A 9363-nucleotide genomic window follows, 5' to 3' on the forward strand; every position below is an offset into this window, starting at 1 on the left:
TTATAAATCTTTCTGTGGAGACAATTACTAAGGCAGAAATGGCCTAGTCCCCATTGGCTTTCGGGTTCAGCTCACTGACATATTACAAGCAGGCTTACTGTGGTCATTAAAACCCGATCCGGGATTTATTGCACCTCTTTAAAGTCTCAGTACTTTGAGAAGTATCGAACAGGAAGGAATACAAAGTGAAGTTACAAAGGGGAGCAGCCAGGCAACCATGGAAGAAGCGGAATGAATTTCTCCACCCAAGACCATCACAAGGATCATCAGAGAACCTGAAACTGGAGCTGGAGGGTTTGAAAGGGGGCAAAGTTGGCTGACTAAGGCATCCCACAGGGCAGAGTTCCAAGGGGGGATGGCAAGTTAAAGGGAGATTGGCATGAGACACCCCACAAAGGGCAAGGTGTGTTTGGATGCTTTCCTGGGGAGTGGTCCACACTGGAGGGGTGTTCCCATCGTCTGTTCCAGCAGCCCACCCATCTGAGAAAGCAGAGGGCTTTATGCTCTGCGTGGATGCCAACAAGCATTTTCTCGGGGGCGGGGGGGGGGGGGAATAGAGCATTACCTGCTCTGTCATTCTCTTTGATTGATCCCTCTGTTCCACGAATGGTATCTGCCATGTTTTTCAAGAAACAGATAGCTAAGCCATATTCAAGTGTTGACTTAGCACAAAGGTGTGAAGTGAGAGAAAGGAGTGGGTGCCAACTCATCACCAAGGAGGGTGAATGTGTCCCAGGCATCACCAGGAGGGCAGCCCTTCCTGGAGGAGAAGTGTGGCTTTCACCCCTAACCAGAACGTAAAGTGGTGTCTAGGACCACATCACACAATCCTTCTTTGTCATGTTGTTTATTGAACAGAGCAGAGCTTACCCCGCCCATCTGCCCAATGAGAATACAAACAAAGTTCAAAAATGCTTTTAGCACCTTGCACAAGGAACAAGATGAAAGTTTGGGGGTTGTTTCCTTCACTGTTTGAAGTTTCCTTCATGTAATAGCCGGCAACTTGTTTATCACACTTAAAAAGCATTTTTTCTTTTTTTTTTTTTTCTTTTTTACTATAAACCAATAGAACCTAGCAGAATTATCACATTGTTCTGTTTTAGAGTGAATGAGGTCCTTTGCACGAGGCCTTCTCTGGCCACACACTCGGGTCTCCAGAAGGACACCTTGTTTCTTTATAAAGGTCAACAGACATTCTGATAAAAGCCACCCAGAAGATAGTTTAGGTTTTTGAGTCTGCATGATGTCTCTTGAGACCTGTTAGAGCCCCAAAGCAGCTATAGATGACGTGCAAACAAATATGTATGGAGGTGGGTTAATAAGACTTTATTGACAGAGATGGACTACGGGCCACAGAAGTAGAGGCCAGACATGACCACGTGGAGGTGGGGGAAGGGAATGGGGAGAGAGAGGGAACAAGAGAGCAAGAGGCAAGAAAGGAAGGAAAGAAGGCAAGAGAGAGAGAGACAGAGAGACAGAGATGGCGAGCAGCCCCTTTTATAGTGGGCCAGGCCTACCTGGCTGTTGCCAGGTAACTGTGGGGAGGAGTTTGGACAGAAGGCTAGCAGGTACTGTCTGTGATGTTCAGAGTGACTTTGCTGGCGGAAGTGTGTCACTGGAGTTGGGTTTTGGCCCTGCACCTGCTGCTTGTTGCCTGGCCTCTCCTCTGCCATCGTGGGCTCTCTTGTTCTTCTGGAATCCTAAGGTCCTAAGGCTCCTTCCATAGGTTGCTCTGACCATGGCGTTTTGCTGTAGCAACAGAGACGTAATTGATACATCAAGTGCAATCCCTTGAAGTCTATAAGTGAGGAACGATGGAGACAGGAGGATTGAGAATTTGGGCTACATAGCCAAAAGCTGTCTGGAAAATTAGAAAACAAACATACAAAAAAACAATTTGTGGATTATTTTGCGTAATCGGTGTGATTTATGATGGCTTGGTTTCTGGGGAGCGGGTGTGTACCCCTGTATGAATGAGCATCCAAGACAGGAAAACAGCCAAATAAAGGATACCAGTGACTCAGACCCACGGGAACAGTAAGGCCTTCCCTGAGGCAGGCTCAGGAAATGACAAAGCCTTTTCTGCCCTGGGTACAGGAGTTAATGAGAAGTTGACCCTTGGCTAAAACCATCTTGTGGAGAAGGTACCTAATGCAGCTTCCTGATCCCAGGTGACAGCAGCTGAGACTGCTCCTGCAGAGAATGGCTACTGAGATCAGCTGAACCTCTTAGCTGATGCTGCCCGTATAAATAAAGGAGCTGGCTTCTCACTGTGTCTCTATGGAGCATACAACCCACTAGGTTCCAGGGTGTCGTCTGTCTCTCTATCATTTCTTCACTTCCCATTAATCCATCAGGAGGGTCCCAAAGTTATGCAGGTCACAGTCAAGGGAGGCCAGAATAGGGACTGACTCTGGGGAGCTGACATCAGGCAGGCATGGGATGCCCAGTGTGAAGCACACAAAGAATTATGGGGAGTTTACGCATATAGGGCAGGGGTAAATCAGGCAAATTGGGTCCACAAGAAAGGACCTGTCCCTGGCTTCCCAACGAGGAGTTATAAACTATGTACCTGGGATAAAGTTTGAGAAAGAGTGAGAAGGCAGGATGTGCTTGCAAGTGTGTGTGCACTCACACACACACATCTCTCGTACACAGGGAGACACACATATAGATACACAAACATTACACATAGAGACACACATAGACACACAGACGCAGACACACACACACACAGACACACACACACACACAAAGCCAAAGGCCAAGAAGGACTTCTATTTTTACTCTGGGCTTGTGGTGAGTGATCTGAGGTTGCCCAGATCACCATCCTAGGACGTTGCCCAGACTACCATCCTATTCATAAGAAGAAGCATAAGTCCTCTGCTTCAGACTCTGTTCTTAAGGCTCGGTGCTCTGGGCACTGAAGAATCTGAGAGATGAAATTCCGGGATAGAATTGCATCCCAGGGGGATGCAGGCCCTTCCGCAACACTTGGTGAGACTCACACAAAACATGTCAGCTTGAGCAGGCCTCAGGGGATCTTGGTCTGGACACTGACCCTGGAGCCTTGACTGTGGGGTTCCATTGGTGAAAATAAACCCAGAAGTTATCATCCGATCAGTCCTTTCAAATACAGAAAACTTGTGTTAGCAATAAGTCCTTTGCAAGCAGCCCTGGCAGAGTTGTGTGCGTGTGTGTGTGTGTGTGTGTGTGTGTGTGTGTATGTGTGCGTATGTGTGTACATGTGTGTGTGTATGCGTATGTGTGTGTACATGTGTGTATACATGTGTTTATGTGTGTGTTTGTGTGTATGCGTGTGTATATGTGCATATGTATACGTTTGTATATGTGTGTGTGTGTGCATATGTGTACGTGTGTGTACGTGTGCATGCATATGTGTGTGTACATGTGTGTATACATGTGTGTATATGCGTGTGTATATGTGTGTATATGTGTATGTGTATATACGTGTGTGTGTTTGTGTGTATATGTGTGTATGAGTGTATGCGTATGTGTGTACATGTGTGTATACATGTGTGTGTTTGTGTGCATATGTGTGTATGCGTATGTGTGTATACATGTGTGTATATGTGTGTATGTGTGTGTATACGTGTATATACGTGTATGTACACGTGTATACGTGTGTCTGTATACGTGTGTGTGTGTGAAGCAGGATGACCCAGAGAAGCCTGGCTAGGGGCTACAGTGCTTTTCTTTCTCTTCTCAGTTGGGTTTTCAGAGACCATGCAGAGTCACTGCTGTCCTAGGAACCATGCTGCTCTGGGGCAAGTAAGAAACCAAATAGGGGGATGTGGAGAGGGAGGGAGAGAGGGAACCCCTACAAGGAGCGTCTATGACCCACGTGAGCACAGCCAGAACCCCAATGCCTCACACCCGTGGGAGTGAATGCCACAGCCCTCCCCAGGTCAGTCTTGGCAGGTGGCAAATTGTAACCCATGCAAAGAGCTACGTTTACAGGAAGGTTGCTGTCACTAAGATTCTTCAGGCGGCAAGCTTTACCAGTGAGTTCTCTTGGGACACTGTTCTTCAAGCTCCCATTCTACCCATGCAGCAGAAACCCAAGGAGAAGGGCATACAGTAAGGGCCTTGAATGCGCCCTGAGGGGAGAAGAAATAATTCTTAAGTTAAGTGGAATTGTAAGGTCCCAAAACAGGAAACAAAACCATACCCTCATCAGACACTGAGGTCCAAATCGTGGACTAACCAGTAGGTTCTAACAAGGAAGAGCATTGCAGTGACTGGGCCTATCAGTATCCAGAGAATCCTACAGGACCCAGCACGTCCCAGCACACCATAGAGTTTGGCTGAGAGGAGATAGTCCTAGTTCTAAGCCAGGGATAGTTGAAGGAAATTTGTGAAGAAAGGATGCTATTAGAGAGATTTGAAACCCGCCTCTACTGTGCTTGACTCGCATGGGAATGGGAGGTTTGGACCAATGCTGCAACCTCCACAGCTTTAGATCTGATCTCATCTGCCTTGAGGCTGTAATACATACAATCCCATCAGGCTTTTCTACGTGGCTTCTGGGGAACAAATTCAGGCCCTCATGCTTACACGGGAAGCACGTTAGTGACTGTGCCACCTTCCTGGCCCTAGATGGTGATCCTTTTCTTTCCTGTCACCTCTTAGCAGAGTTGAGGTAGGGGGTCTTCATTCCGCTCTCTGAAATGTGACTCTGAATGAGGTTCGCATGACAGGTTCGCCCTGGCCCTGTGATTGCTTGAGACGTGAACTGCTGACTGACTGTTTAGAATGTCTCTGACACTGAAGACATGGTATCTTCTTCCCCTGGTGTCGACGAGCTTCACTGGTGATCTTTTCAGAGAGGAGTGTGATGGTCAGAATTAATTATCAACATGACAGAATCTGGAGTCACCTTGGAGACAGTGCTCTAAGCATGCCTACTCCAGATTATCTATGTATTCGTTGATTTGGGAAAACTCTTTTTAACTGTGGTCAGGACTCTTCCCTGGGAAGGAATTTCTCAACTGCATAGTGTAGAGAGAGTGACCTAAGAACCACTATGTAAGCGTTCATTGCTCTTTGCTTCCTGGTTGCGGACACTCTGTGACCAGATGCTTCAAGCTCTTACTGCCTTGAGTTCATCATCACCAGGACAGATAAGACTCCCGAACTGTGAGCTAAAATACATCCTTTCTCTACAAAGTTGCTTTTGCCAAAGTACTTTATCACATCAATAGGAAAAGACACAGAAACAACGGGCGGGGATTCGTTCTCCTGTCACGTTAAAGGACACGAGAGTGACCAGATACTGCAGGCAATGGGAGCCTCTCAAGATGTCCTCCAAGGCATGAAGACAATTGAGATCTTGGAGCAAATGTACACGGGGGAAGTTCCCATCAGTCTGAGACAAGAATGTGGGGGAGAAAATGGCACAGGTAATTAGCAGATCATAGTGTAACTTCTGGTTAAAGTTTTAAGATCTAGGGTTTTGTTCCTATTTCTCTGGCTGTTTGGTAATTGTACTGGCTAGTGTATCAACTTGGCACAGCTGGAGTTATCACAGAGAAAGGAGCTTCAGTTGAGGAAATGCCTCCATGAGATCCAGCTGTAAGGCATTTTCTCAATTAGTGATCAAGGGGGAAAGGCCCCTTGTGGGTGGTGCCATCTCTGGGCTGGTAGTCTTGGGTTCTATAAGAGCAGGCTGAGCAAGCCAGGTGAGGCAAGCCAGTAAAGAACATCCCTCCATGGCCTCTGAATCAGCTCTTGCTTCCTGACCTGCTTGAGTTCCAGTCCTGACTTCTTTGGTGATGAACAGCAGTATGGAAGTGTAAGCCGAATAAACCCTTTCCTTCCCAACTTGCTTCTTGGTCATGATGTTTGTGCAGGAATAGAAACCCTGACTAAGACAGTACTCTTTTTGCATATATAAGAGAATAATACATATTCTTGCAAAGACATTTTGCCTGATCATTGCTTAGGTATCTTAGAGAGAGCCATTCCCATCAAAGTGGTTTAAAATATGTTCACAACGTGTATAGCCTTGTTCTTTCATGTTCAGTATACCTTTGCCATGATATTCCAGTATGAGATAGGTAGGTGTCTTCCCCCACCCCTGCTTGATTGACAACTGGGAGATAAAAAGCAAATAAGACCATGAGGTCTTGAAAAGCCTGGGAACACAAGGGGTGATGCTGGGCAGTTCCTCTGGGTGTTCCCCTCCTCTCACCTGCGCCATCTTTGCTCCGCCCCTATGCATGATAGACATTTTCTACTCTGCATTTAGAATATTAAAGACACAGAGCTCCTCCCTTTGCCATCTCTCAGTCTGGTAAAAGCTTCCTGCTGTCAGTTTTCTCCAAGCACTCAACAGTCCCTAGTCCTTGAAGGACATCTTGATGCTGTCCCAGCCGCTCGCTGGATTACCTGGTCCTTACATGCAGGAGATGTAGAAGTCTGAAAAGAGACAGTATGGAGAGCAACATAGAGCTGACACTTGGGCCATGTTGTCTGTGTGTGTGTGTGTGCGTGTGTGTGGTGTGAAAAAAGCCAGATGTCACCTCCAGTATTATTCTTCATGCTAACCACTATTTTATGAGACAGAGTTTCTCACTGGGACCTGGGTCTCCCTGGGTAGGACAGACTGACTGACCAGTGAGTCTCAGGGATCAGAGGTCTCTGATTCTACAGTGTTGGGTTAGACCCAGCTTATCTCCATGGCTTTTGGGAATTGAACATGGGTTCTATTGCTTGTGAGGAAGCCCTTTTATCCGCTGCATTAGTTCTGCAGCTTCGTGATCTTTGAGTTTAATGTGATACTTGTTTGCTGTTGATTTAGGCAACTCTAAGGCACAGGACCAGAGCTCAGTGTCTCCACCCCGTAGGTCACGTTTTCAAAGCCGTCACCTTATACATCGATTATACAGATACTGCATTTGATAATACTGCACAAGAGCACAGCCTCTCTGCTCTCCTGGAGCCTCGCACCTTGGTGGGGATGTCTACAAAACCCGATCAAGAATAGACAAGGAGATATTGTGAATTGTGGTCATGGCCCTGGAAGAGGTGAACAGGATGCTGAGAAAACTTGGGGACAGAACAGGAGGCAGAGATGGTTAGAGATGCTGGGTAGTGGAGTTAGACTCTCCATAGGCAAAGAAATGCATTGCAGAAATCCAAAGACCATGTGAAATACAACTACTCAAGTGACAGCCAGAGAAAGCTATAGTCCCCAAACATTTATGTCACAGCAGGCACAGCTGTGACTTGCTTAAAGACAGCAGCAAGAAGACTGAAAACATCCCAGGGGCTTCATGGTGCCAGCGTGTGTGTGTGTGTGTGTGTGTGTGTGTGTGTGTGTGTTCATGCATGTGTTCACACATGTATAGATGTGTGTATGCACGTGTGTACATGTGTTCATGTATGTGTGCATACATGTATAGATGTGTGACTGTGAGTGTATGCATGCACTCGTGTATGCACACACACACACACACACACACACACACACACACACACACACACACGTGCACAGAGGCAGTTTTGTTTTTCCCAGGTCCTCATTCTCCTAATGTCTTCACACAGCTGTCTCACCTGAATGCCATTCGCTAAATGAGGCAGCAGCTTTGGATTCAGGGAAACAAAGGGGATGGTTGTCATAGTAACAGAGGCCACCAGGAACCATGGCAAGCCCCTCCTCCTCCTGTTCTCCTGAATCCCTCTCTCTGGGGAAGGCTCAGAGAGATTCCCTCAGCCACAGGAAGATCCTGCCAGTGGTCCTGCCCTGTGCGGGGCACTTCTCATGCTTTGGGCTCCTTTACCAACCTTCCTATAGCTCAGGAAAGCTACTCCATTCTTGGTTACTAAGGACAGAAGACAGCCATGAGACAGGTTCACAGCTCCAGACCAGACACTCCTTTGGAAATATTTTGCCTTTCTTCCTTGCCTGTTCCTGCCCTGACAATCTCTGGAATATAAAATATACATCAGGATATATTTGAGACACGGTGCCTGACTCTGTTTACCAGGCAAATTTGTAGTGTTCGTTGCCTGCTGTCATAGGAACCCGAAATTCTACCCCTGAGTGTTCACTCTACCCTCTCTTAGGAAGAGTGATTTTTTTTTGAAATATTCATCATGTTCCGATCAATTTGAACAGATCAGGGTATCTGTAAAAAGATAATGCTTGACAGCAAATGAATTGAAGCTCTTTTAATTGGAATGAAGTTCCCTTGTGAGAATTTAATTTTTTTATTGACATTTCCAGGAATCCATCCCAGATAATTCGAGACTTCCTTATGAAATGACAGCCTGTCCTATCTTCTCAGACTTAGAAACGATTCCTATTTTGGGGTGATATGAAAGTCGTTCTTAACTTACACTGTTCCAGCCATCTTGAATGCTGTTCTGGAGTTCCACTTTTCTCTGGCCCGTTGTTTCTTATATTGCCAATCCTGTTTGGGACAGAAGAAAGAGGTTTCAGTTGGGAAAAGATTCTGGAGTCCTTGGAACTGGGTTCTGATGCAAGCCATGCCCGCTCCTGTTTCTCACTGACTGGGGTTGCATCTTAGTCCGCTAGGGCCCTTAATGAGTTTTGGTGGCCTCATCTGTAAATGGAGACAGTATCTATTTCTCACAATTATGGTGGTGATTGAGTCAGGGAATCCAAAGAGCATACCTCTGACCAGGCATTACCCATCACGCAATGATGATGGGCGGGAGCCCATCTTACCTGCCCCACAGGGTTAAAGGCTCCTGAGGGGCAGGGGTCACTAACTTCATTCTTTTTCCCCACTCCTGAGCACATGGCAACACCAGACACAGCTAACATTAAAAAGAATCTTCCATAAAATTACACTAGCTTCATTAGTTCAAGTGATTTCTTTCTTCTTCCGTTGAGAGAAGAAAGGAGGGAAAAGAAAGGTGGGTAATTAAATCTTAGGATGCTCTAAGCTAAGGATGCTGGGTCCACTGCAACTTGAAACTTGAAGATTCCAGGTTGATGTGATGGCTCGTCAGGCGAAAGGTCTTGCCACAGGAGCCTGTGCACTCGAGCCCACCCCTGCAATGGGATCCAAAGGGCCATCCTCTGACCTCCCCAGGCTGTCGTGCTACACACATGCTATAATAACCAAAGCAAGGAGACCTTGGGGGTTCTGATGGGTTTTTAAGACATGGTTCAATAATTTGGTGTATGGAAGCGAAGCTCCACCCTCCCTCTGAGCTCCCCTTAAGAAGATGCTGTACACCTCCCACTCCCACCAGCACTGGGGCTGGGAACATGAGCACTTTCTGTGCCGCACCCATCTCTCTTCAGGCCCCCTCTCACTCCTACCTTGCTCCGAAGCTGAAGGGCTGGTTCCCTAGCGCGTTCCTCAC

At 46.8% G+C, this 9363-nt stretch overlaps 1 long non-coding RNA gene across 1 annotated transcript; it reads right to left on the reverse strand.

Moving 5' to 3' along the window:
- Positions 1-1303: 1303 nt before the first annotated feature.
- Positions 1304-7618, reverse strand: 4930529I22Rik (RIKEN cDNA 4930529I22 gene). The gene is made up of 3 exons (NR_166086.1): positions 7579-7618; positions 3009-3126; positions 1304-1861 (listed from the first exon to the last, which is right to left on the reverse strand). It is a non-coding gene; the product is annotated as an RIKEN cDNA 4930529I22 gene (long non-coding RNA).
- Between the last annotated feature and the right edge of the window lie 1745 nt (positions 7619-9363).

This window comes from Mus musculus, chromosome 2 (genome assembly GCF_000001635.26).
Source record: "Mus musculus strain C57BL/6J chromosome 2, GRCm38.p6 C57BL/6J".
Taxonomy (NCBI): Eukaryota; Metazoa; Chordata; class Mammalia; order Rodentia; family Muridae; genus Mus; species Mus musculus.